This window comes from Nannospalax galili, unplaced genomic scaffold (assembly GCF_000622305.1).
Source record: "Nannospalax galili isolate Female #2095 unplaced genomic scaffold, S.galili_v1.0 scaffold870, whole genome shotgun sequence".
Taxonomy (NCBI): Eukaryota; Metazoa; Chordata; class Mammalia; order Rodentia; family Spalacidae; genus Nannospalax; species Nannospalax galili.
Window position 1 is genome coordinate 1,935,522 of NW_008329130.1, and position 10,781 is coordinate 1,946,302.

A 10,781-nucleotide genomic window follows, 5' to 3' on the forward strand; every position below is an offset into this window, starting at 1 on the left:
GGGCGGGGCATCCCGGGGCCGGGGCGGGGCATCCCGCCGGGCTTGGGGCCTGGCAATTGCAGCTGCACCGTGGGCACCGTCAGCAAACGTTCACACTCCAGGCCAAGCGAAGTGCAGGGAGCGCGGATAGCAGCCGGGTGGGCAATGCAAGTCTCTCTAGGGCAGAGTGTTCGAGATTCGCCCGGCTTCCCATTCTGGAACCCCATAATAGCCGAGGGATCCGGGATGGCATGCACATGCGACCCGGGTCTCGCTCTTGCCTTATCATAAGCAGATAGAAGGTGCTATTTACAAAGTGAGGGAGGTTAGCCATCTTCCAAGCCACTTTCTGCTCCTCGGTTCCCTGGCCATCATCACCAGGGAGACTTCGAAGCACTTAGACTTGGTCAGACTTGGAGCTGCTGTGACCCAAGTCATCAGCCAGCCCTGTCTCCAATCCAGCATGCTGGCCGTTCCCTAGGGGATGATCTGTCCATGGGAGATAAAGTGGTTTATCAAGACTTTCACTTACACACCTAAATTCATCCCAACAGCTATGCCTGTGCTGAGGTCTTATCCAGAAACCTACACAGTCGGTACAAAGGGTTCTCCCTAAGGCAGTAAAGAAATGCCTGGATGGAGGGCAAGATGCCTACCCTCATATCCACACACAGTTCCCCACAGCCTTTCTGCTTTAAGTACTGGGGACTGTATCCAGGGCCTTGAGCGTGGTGGGTAGGCACTCTTCCACTGAGCTATATCCCCAATCCTCTTTTCACTTTTTTATTAAATTGTTTTTTTATGTGTATGAGTGTTCTGTTTACATGTATGTATGTGTATCACATGTGTGACTGGTGCTGATAGATGTCAGAAGAGGGTGTGGGAATCCCTAGAACTGGAGTTACAGACAGCTGTAAGCTGCCATGTTAGTGCTGAGAACAGCACACAGGTCCTCCTCTGCAAGAGCAGCAAGTACTCTTAAAGGCTAAGCTAATCTCTCCAACCCTTCTTTTCACTTTTTATTTTGAGACAAAGTCTCACTAAGTTGCCCAGGCTGGCCTTGAACTTGCCATCAACTTACCTCAGCCTCCCCAGTACCTAGGACTATAGGCCTGTGTCACCAGATGTGGCTCACATAGCCTCTTGACAGTAGTTTGGTTTGGCCCCAAACCCATTAATTAGCTTCTTGCTCTGCTATTGGCCAACATGCTCTTAGAATGTTCTTTCCTGTCCATGGCCCTAGACTTAAGCCTTTGTAGAAGTGGAGCTCAGAGAAGGAGGGGGCTTGAGGCCCACAACCATCCCAGGCAAGGCCAGCCCTAAGAAGCCCTCCCTGAGGTCCTAACAGTTCCAGCCTGGACAGGCAAGCCCCAGGAGCATCCCTGGAGCTACAGGGGAGGAGAAAGATGGCACGTTGTAGAGGAAGATACCCAATGTTCACGTTTGGCCTCCACATGTACCTACACATACATGACCACATACACACATAAAATAAATAAATTTATGAGTTTCACTACTGTCAAAACTCAAGAGTAAATAGAGAAATTAGATTTCAGCCCCTCTGCTTGCTATTGACAACCAAAAGGAGTTGGTTCCCCCAAGACCCTAAACCTAAGAACAGGAAACCAAAGGGGCCTCTCCTCCCACTCGTCAGAGCCTTTGTTCCACTCAAGAAACCCTCAAGAAGCTTATTTCCTCCAGCCATCATTCCTCCCTGTCCCTCTCTGGACACTTCCAGGCCCCTCTCACTGTGATGCAATCCTGTTTCTTTCAGCCCTGCGGAACCCAGCAAGCCTCTCCCTATTCCAGCAGCCTTTCTAGGTGAGGTCAGATAAGACAACTACTGTGCAAAGAAAGACCACTCTAAAGAGGCTAAAGTCAGAAAAAAAAAGTCAGATGTAACTGACAACAGCAAAACCAGTTAAGGAGCCAGCAAGATGGCCCAGTGTTACCCACTTGCTGCCAAACCCAAATGGTGGGTTTGGAAATTGAGTCTTTGCTGGCCTCTAACTTCTGAGCTCCAGTGATCCTGGGGGCTTTGACTTCCTGAGTGGCTGGGACTAGAGTTGTGTACCTATCCCGTTGGGCTATCTGTTCCCTTGATATTTTTACAGGAAGCCTAATTACAAGAATCCCAGATCTCCTGCCATCCTTACATATTTTCATTAATTTTGAATTTTCACCCTCCAGTTAACTCAAAAAGTAGCTCAACTGTAGTTAAAAAGCAAAGTTAATTAGACTCTGAAGCTTCCATCTTTTCTCGAGTCAATTCCCTAAGTGCTAACCTAAAGTCTGTCTTCATCGAGACTCCCAAAGTCTGTGACTCTTGGTGTAGAAGGAGGTGGACAGGTCAGAGGAAAAGGATGCTTGTATTCAAATTGTTCATTCTTTCATATGTCTACCAAAAGCATTAGTGTTTTCAGGAGCTCGACCTGTCTTTGGAGACGTTGGCTAAGTTCTCCAGAGCTCGGTTTCCTGTCTAGGAAGGGGCACCAGCACACAGTGAAGGTTGAGCTTGAGCTCAGACGAAAAGATCAATCAGCACACACGGGCGGTTTCTAGGCTTACTTCTGGGGAGCACTGTTTTGGGAGTCTCAGGTTCCCAACTGGAGCCTGTGGGCCTCAGTTCTTTGTTTCTTCTATAGATGGAGAAACATGCTCTGTTTGTGGACAAGGCCAGTTGTGAATACTTATTAGTAAAGTCAGAATAATCAAATAAATAGGATGTTCTGTGAGTTACATATCAAAGCTCATGAAAGATATCCTGGAGTGTCTGGATCTGATTTTCTAGAATCATCTTTGAAACCTCTAGATGTGCTGAGGAAACTCCTCAGGGCCACGTTAGAAGGGAAGAAGAATAAATCTGGTGGCATGAAACTCAACATAGTCACAGAGCTGTATTTAAAGAGCAAGTGACTTTTGGGAGCCATGTAGTAAAAGCAATAAGCACCCCTGTGTTAAATATTCAAGAGATGCTATGGATCAGGCCTGTGTTAAAAGGCTTGGTCCTCAGCCTGGTGGTATAATCTAAACCCCTCTCTTTCTCCTCTCTCTCTCCCTCCCTCCCTCCCTCTCTCGCACCATACTGGGGTTTGAACCCAGAGCCTTGTGCATGCTAGGCAAGCACTCTACCACTGAGCCATACCTCTAGCCCCTTTAAATATTATTTTGAGAAAAAGTCTTGCTAAGCTGCCCAGACTGACATCAAACTTGTAATCCTCCTGCCTCAGCCCTCCAAGTAGTTGGGATTACAGGCATGCAGCACTGTGCCTGGTTAAACCTTTTCTCTTTATACACTGATTTATCTCAGATATTTGTTATAATGACAAAAAGCAGACTAAGAGCAATATTAAAACTAAGAAGGGGCTGGGGAGATGGCTCAGTAAAGCGCTTGCCATGCAAGCATTAGGACCTGAATCTGGCACGTAAAAGCCCGCACAGAAGCCTAAGTCTGTAATCCTAGCACTGGAGAAGCAGAGATAGCAGCTGTCAGGGCTCAATAGATAGCCAGACTAACCCAACTGATGAGTTCCAGGTTAGACGAGAGACCCTGACTCAAAAACTAAAGTGGGGGACAACTGAGGATGATGCCCATCGTTGACCTTTGGCCTCTACACACAAGCACACGCTCACGCACATGCACCCACACATGCACCCACACACATGAATACCCCCCCCACACACACACACAAAAACTAGGAACAATAGCAACAGCAGCTGATGTTTTCTGGCACATTCTCTATAGGACAGTCATCACACCAGACCTTTGTTATTGTGGAGTTTTCTTGGCAGCAACGTCTGTGACACCCCTCCTACTGGGAGGCAACATCTCTCCTGATCTGGGTGGGTTTGTGACTTGATCAAGAGAGCAGGTGAAAGGGGACATGTTAGATGACGAAAAGTCACACATTCCCTGATTGGCTTCACTTGACTGCTCCAAGGCCACCACGTTGTCATGATGTCCAAGCAGGCCAGAAAGAAGTCATGTGTAGGTACTTGGGATGAGAATCCTACCTGAGTCAAACCTTTAATCATCCCCCATCCCAGTCCTAGACTTGAATGAAGAGGCTTCCAGATGTTTCCTACCACCAGATGTTCAAGTTATTGCCAACTTTTGACGGTCTTCCCAGCTGCCCCCAAACATCACGGAACATGGCCAGCCAGTCTGCTGAATCTCTGGTCAACAGAACCATGAACATTCTGAAATAGGCCCTGATTTTTGCCTCTAGGCTGGGGAGGTTGGTTATATACGGGACACTAAGAACTTCAACTATTTATTTCATGAAACCCTTAAAACAACCCCAAGAGAGTTGTGATTGTCATTTTGATCATGAAGCTGAGGCTGAGAACTAACCCAAAGCTTCCCAGCAAGCTGCAGAGGCCAGCAGAGCCCCCGTTCTAACACCACCTAAGAATTCTCCCTCCCCAGTAATGGTGGCACAGGCCTATGTTACCAGCTACTTGGGAGACTGAGGCAGGAGGATCAAAAGTTCAAGGCCTAACTGGGCTACAGAATGAATTCCAAACCTATCTGGACAACTTAGGGAGACGCCTCAGGGGTTAAGAGCATTGGCTGCTCTTGTCAAGGTTAGGTTCCCAGAACCCACGTGGCGGCTCACAACTAGCTGTATCTCCAGAGTCACAGGCCTGGCCTCCACAGGAATTGTATGCATGGGTACACTTGCTCATATACATAAAATAAAGATAAAGAAATGTTTTTGAAAAAAGTAATAACAGAGCTGGGCATGGCAGCACATGCCTTTAATTCTAGCACTTGGGAGGCAGAGGCAGGTAGAGCTCTGTGAGTTCAAGTTCAGCCTGGTCTATGTAGCAAGTGCCAGGCCAACCAGGGCTACATAGTGAGACGGTGTTTCAAAAAAATTAAGTAAGTAATTAAATGAATAAATAACAGGGCTGTGAATACAGCTCAGTGGCAGAGTGCTTGCCTAGCATGAGTGAGGTATTGCCGGTACTGTATAAATAAAAACCAACCATCAGGGCTGGTGAGATGGCTCAACAGTTAAGAGTGCTGGCTGCTCTTACAGAAGACCCAGGTTCAAATCCCAGTACCCACATGGCAGTTAATAACACCCTATAACTCCAGTTCCAGGGGATCCAACGCCCTTTTCTGTCCCCTGAGGGCACTGCACAACATGGGTACACTTATATATGTGCAGGTATAACACTCATACACACACAAAAAAAAATCACCAAAGCTTGCAGCTGCTACAAGGCCTGGGGTGCTGGTTTGAACACATGATTTGTCCCTTTGAGTAAGGCCTCATCCTGCCCCTCAAGACAGTCTTAGGGACCGCCCAGGAATGTAGACGATTCTTATGAGCTCTATTAGATGATGTAACCCATTTCCAGGTGGACTGAGTTTAAACAAATGAACATGCTGTTTCCTTTATTACACTCACAGCAAGTTTCTGATTTCAGATCTATGACAATGGGTTTCCCCACATACCAAACAACCAGTTCATTCTGTGGTGGATCCCAGCTGGTCATCCTCTAATTAATGGTGACATATCTACTTGAAGATGGTGTACGTAAGACTTCCCACTTTCAAGGCCAATGCAATACCCCAGCTTGTTTAACTAGTGCCACAAGTACGGGTCCCTATGACCCCCACACTCAGGGAGATGCTAACCTACATTAGCCAGTTTCTTACAAAGAACATTCCAAAGAGTGGGGTATGGATGAAGCAAGGAGCAGAGGGGCGTGTGTGTGTGTGTGTGTGTGTGTGTGTGTGTGTCTCCACACCCTCTGTGGGCGCCACCCTCCAGAACTTCCTCCACATTCAGCTGTTTAGAAGCAAACATTGTACTTTACAGTTTTATTTCTTATTTATTTATTTGGGTTTTTCACTATTTTTATTTTATACAAGTGTTTTGCCTGCATGTAAGTGCACCATGTGCATGCAATGCCTGAAGAGGCCAGAAGGGGGTGTCAGACGCCCCCTGGAACTGGAGCTATGGATGGTTGTTTGCCGCCATGTGGGTGCTGGAAACTAAACCTGGGTCCTCTGTAAGAGCAACCAATGCTCTTAACTACTGAGCCATCTCTCCAGCCCCTATTTATTTGCTATCTTGGAAACAGCATCTCACTATATAGCCTTGGCCTGCTTGGAACTTGCTATGTAGACCATGCATTTAGAAGCTGCTTTTGTGAAAAAGCATTGACTCCTCACTTGGACCCTCAGGATAAAAGCCTGGCTCTACTTCACTTCACATCTTTAGTTTGGCTGAAGATGGCAGTTGCCTTGGATTCCAGAAAGAGCAAAACATCACAGGCAGCCCTCCCCCACCCATGTGAGGACAATTATCCACAAGCTCACTAGGCTGCACCCAGAGCGGAAGTCATCATCTGAGAGCCATCCTGTCCTCTCAAGCAATAATGACTTTCTTTGGACCACCTTGCAGGTCAGGAACTGAGACACTAACCATGACTAGATCAAGGTGCAAACCTCTTGCCTCCTCCAATTCTATTTAAACCTGAAGCTCCTGTCTATACCCTAAACACATACTTGGGGGGGTGACTGCACCCCATTGTCTATTCCTTTTCCCAAGGTGAATTTATTGCTTCTCTTTAATTAGTATATTGGGGCTGCCACAGGGCTTTGCTTTAGGGCTTTGCCCCTAAAAAGATAAAAAAACAAACTCTGGTTACACTTAAGTCTTTCCGAGTGACCAGGGCCACCCCTAAATCTGTGTGGGTGGGGCAGTCATCAATCAACTTATTAGCATACAAAAAAAACATTTATTACTTTGTAGATTCCAAGTATTTTAGGAGTTGTGTGATAAGAGACTAAAAGAAAACAAACCAAAACTAATAAAAAACAAAACAGTACCTCTACAATGTTAGAGTGACCCAGGGCTAAGGTAGGAACTCCCACTCCAGAGCCTACAGGAAGGGCTCCAGGGCCTGTTCTAAGCAATATTGTCTTGATGACTGGGATGAAAGGAAATGCCATAATCAGCTCAGTAGTTCAGCAGAAATGCAAATAAAATCCCAGACACCTAGAGAGGTGGGAGTCCTTGGTAAAAAGTCTATAGAAGCAAGTTGTGGATGTATGTCCACATCCCCAACTCCCTTACTGCAGATGAGGGGAGAGGTCAGTGAAGCCTCTAGAGAGAAGGGCAGTCAGAGGGTGCCCATCTGGCCTCCAGCTGGTTCAGAAGCAGCACCCTAGTCCCTTTATGAACAGGCTAGCCAGTCTTGGAGTATCTCAAGGAGGCCATTCCCTGTGCCAGACAGTACTTGAGCCACACTTCATACAGTATCTACCTGGGGATCAAATCCAAGGATAAAGCCTGAATTTTTTTTTTTGGTCTTTTTGAGACAGGGTCTCCCTGTAGCCCCAGCTGTCCTGGAACTCACCATGTAGACCAGGCTGGCCTTGAACTCACAGAGATCAGCCTGCTTCTGCCTCCCGAGTGCTGGGATTAAAGGCATGCGCCATCACTCCCAGCAAAGCCTGAATTTTTTTTTTTTTTTTTTTGGTCTTTTTGAAGAAGGGTCTCCCTGTAGCCCCAGCTGTCCTGGAACTCACTATGTAGACCAGGCTGGTCTTGAACTCAGAGATCTGCCTGCCTCTGCCTCCCAAATGCTGGGACTACAGGTGTGCGCCACCACACCCGGCTTAAAGCCTGAATTTTTTTAAAAATTATGTGTGGGCTGAAAAGATGGGTCAGTGGTTAAGAGCACTGGCTGCTCTTGAAGAGGATCTGGGTTTGGTTCCCAGCACCCACATGGCAGCTAACAACTATCAGTAACTCCAGTTCCAGGGGATCCAATGCCCTCTTCTGGCTTCCTCAAGCATTGCAGGGGTGCACTTACATACATGCAGGCAATAAATACACTCATACACATAAAATAAAAATAAAAATTTCTTAAAAATGTGTGTATGTATGTGTCTGTGTGTAGGTTTGTGTGTGTCTGAATGTAGGTTTGTGCATGTGAGTGCAGTGCCTGAGGAGTCCAGAAGAGGCTGTCATATCTCCTGGGGCTGGAGTTACAGCCAGTTTGGGTTCTGGGAACTGAACTATGGCCCTGTACAAGAATTCTCAAATTCTTGTAAGGCTGGAGAGATGGCTCAGCAGTTAAGAACACTGGTTGCCCTTGCAGAGGACCTGGGTTGGAGTCCCAGCACCCACATGGCAGCTGACAACTGTCAGTAACTCCAGTTCCAGGAGATCCAACGTCCTCTTCTGACCTTCATGGGGCATTGCAGGACACAGGTGCACTTACATACATCCAGGCAATACACTCATACACATAAAAATAATATCTAAAAAAAAAGAATTCTCGCTGGGTGTGGTGGCGCATGCCTTTAATCCCAGCACTTGGGAGGCAGAGGCAGGGAGATCTCTATGAGTTTGAGGCCAGCCTGGTCTACATAGTGAGTTCCAGGTCAGCTGGGGCTACAGGGAGACCCTGTCTCAAAAAGTCAAAAAGACAACAACAACAACAAAAAAAAAATTTCTCAAATTCTACCTCCCTTTTTCTGTCTTAACATCAAAGTAATCTCTCTCTCTCTCTCCACACACACACACACACACACACACACACACACACACACACATACACATACACACACACACACACACATTCAGGGTGACAGTGCATATGGGCCTCAGTTACTTGGCAGCTCTCTTAAGTCTCTCCGGGTGAGCTCTGCTGCAGCTACTCTGGCTCTCCTCCTCTACCTTACATGGCCCCTTCCTCATAGTCTCCTGAGACTCCCAACCTATTGAACAAAGGGAAAGAAGTCTCAGGGGTACACTGGTGCTCTGGACACCTTATTCCATCATTTGTGTGTGTGTGTGTGTGTGTGTGTGTGTGTGTGTTTTGACAGGGTCTTCCTAGTCCCAGCCCTCTTGGAGGTCACTATGTGGGCCAGGTTGGCCTTTATCTCAGATATCTTGCCTCTGTCTCCCAAGGCTGGGATTAAGGGCATGTGCTACCATGCCTGGCCCTGCGTCCATCCATCATTTATTATCTATGCCTGTTTCTCCCTGCCAGTGCCCTGTACCTCCTTTCATACTCAGCCCCTGGAGCCTCTGGGATCAGTTCAGTCTCAGACCCAGACAAGAATTACCTTCCCATTGATTAGGCTTGGCCTCAGACTACAGCAGCAGTCCCATCATGGAGGCTGGATGCTCACTAACTTTTCCTCTTTCTTTCCTTCTTCCTTCCTTCCTTCCTTCCTTCCTTCCTTCCTTCCTTCCTTCCTTCCTTCCTTCCTTCCTCCTTCCCTCCTTCTCTCCTTCCCTCCCTTCCTCCAATCTATCTCTTTCTTTCTGTTTTGTTTTGAGGTAGGGTCTCATATAGCCCAGGCTAGCCTCAAACTTGCTAACAGACAAACTGACCTTGAACTCCCAATCCTCCTGCCTCTGTCTCCTGAGTCCTGGGATTACAGGTATACATCACTACTCCTAGCTAGGATGTTCATCTTCTCATGGGCTCATCAAGACCACCCCCACCCCCACCCCACTCCCACACTCCACCCCTCACCCCCCCATCCCCACCCCTACCCCAAGGCCGGCACTCCATTAACAAAGGACGAAAGCAGACCCTGAGGAGGTGACAGCTACTATGTAGAGCAGAAAGGTGAAGGCACAAACCCACGTCTCCATCCAGGGCCTGCTTCTACCACGGTTCCACATGGCCTCTCCTGGGTCATGCAAAGGGATTGGATTGTGTCACCTGCCAGCTGGAGGACCCTTTGTCCTGCTCAGAGTCAACAGGCTGATCCAGGATGCCTGGATGTCAGGTTGGCTGTTGGGTCTGCACAACAGTGAGTTAGCAAGAACTTACAGAGTTCTAGAACTCTGGAGGTGAGGCATGAGGAATCCAAATTTGAGGCCAGCTTGGGACACATGGCAGGATCCTAAACTGGGTATGGTGGTACACTCCTGTAATCCTTAGCATGTAGGTGGCTAAGGCAGGAAGATCAGGAGTCTGAGGTCACCTTTGTAACTGTACAGTGTAATTCTTCCATAAATTGGTGGAACATGGATGGGAAAATGAAAATGAAGGAGAATGTTCTAGAAACCTAAGAAAGACAAGTCACTGAAACTGTCTGTTGAAAGAATTGGACTAAGACAAACTTAAAAGACAAGAATCATTAAAAAAAAAAAAAAAAAAAAAAAAAAAAAGGGGGAAAGGAATTAAAAGGTGTAAATTCGTAGAGTGTTCGAGGCAGGCGGCTATGTGAGTTCAAGGCCAACCTGGTCTACATAGTGAGTTCCAGGACAGCTGGGGCTGCAGGGAGATCCTGTCTCAAAAAGACTGTAATTTTTTTTAAAAAAAAGCAGAAGGGACCAAATGTGCTTTATGCAAAATGGATGAACCGACCTGTCACCCACTCAAACCAGAGCCCTTGGCCAAACGCAGAACAGTGACCCGATGTACAGCCACTTTTGTTTCAAGCTACAACAAAATGCTTAAGGTTTGAAGTATAATCTCTTGTTTTGTTTTAAGACAAAGTCTCACATAGCCCAGGATGGTTTCAAAGCTACTATGTAGCCAAGGATGACCTGGAACTGCTGATCTTTTGTCTGTAACTCTCAAGTGTCAAGTGCTAGGATTGCAGTGTGTGCCCACACCTCCAGTTTTATGAGGTGCTGAGGACTGAACCCAGATAGAGGTATTCCTCTGGTCTTTTGAGAATTCTCTACCTAGGCCGGGGTGGTGGTGCACGCCTTTAATCCCAGCACTCTGGAGGCAGGCGAACCTCTGTGAGTTTAAGGCCAGCCTGGTCTACAAAGTGAGTTCCAGGCCAGCTGGAGCTACAGGGA

At 47.3% G+C, this 10,781-nt stretch overlaps 1 protein-coding gene across 1 annotated transcript in view; it reads right to left on the minus strand.

The window, feature by feature from the left end:
* Pik3cd (phosphatidylinositol-4,5-bisphosphate 3-kinase catalytic subunit delta) overlaps positions 1-10,781 on the minus strand; it is a 56,109-nt gene that overhangs the window by 32,346 nt on the left and 12,982 nt on the right. The gene's annotated exons all lie outside the window — the stretch shown is intronic.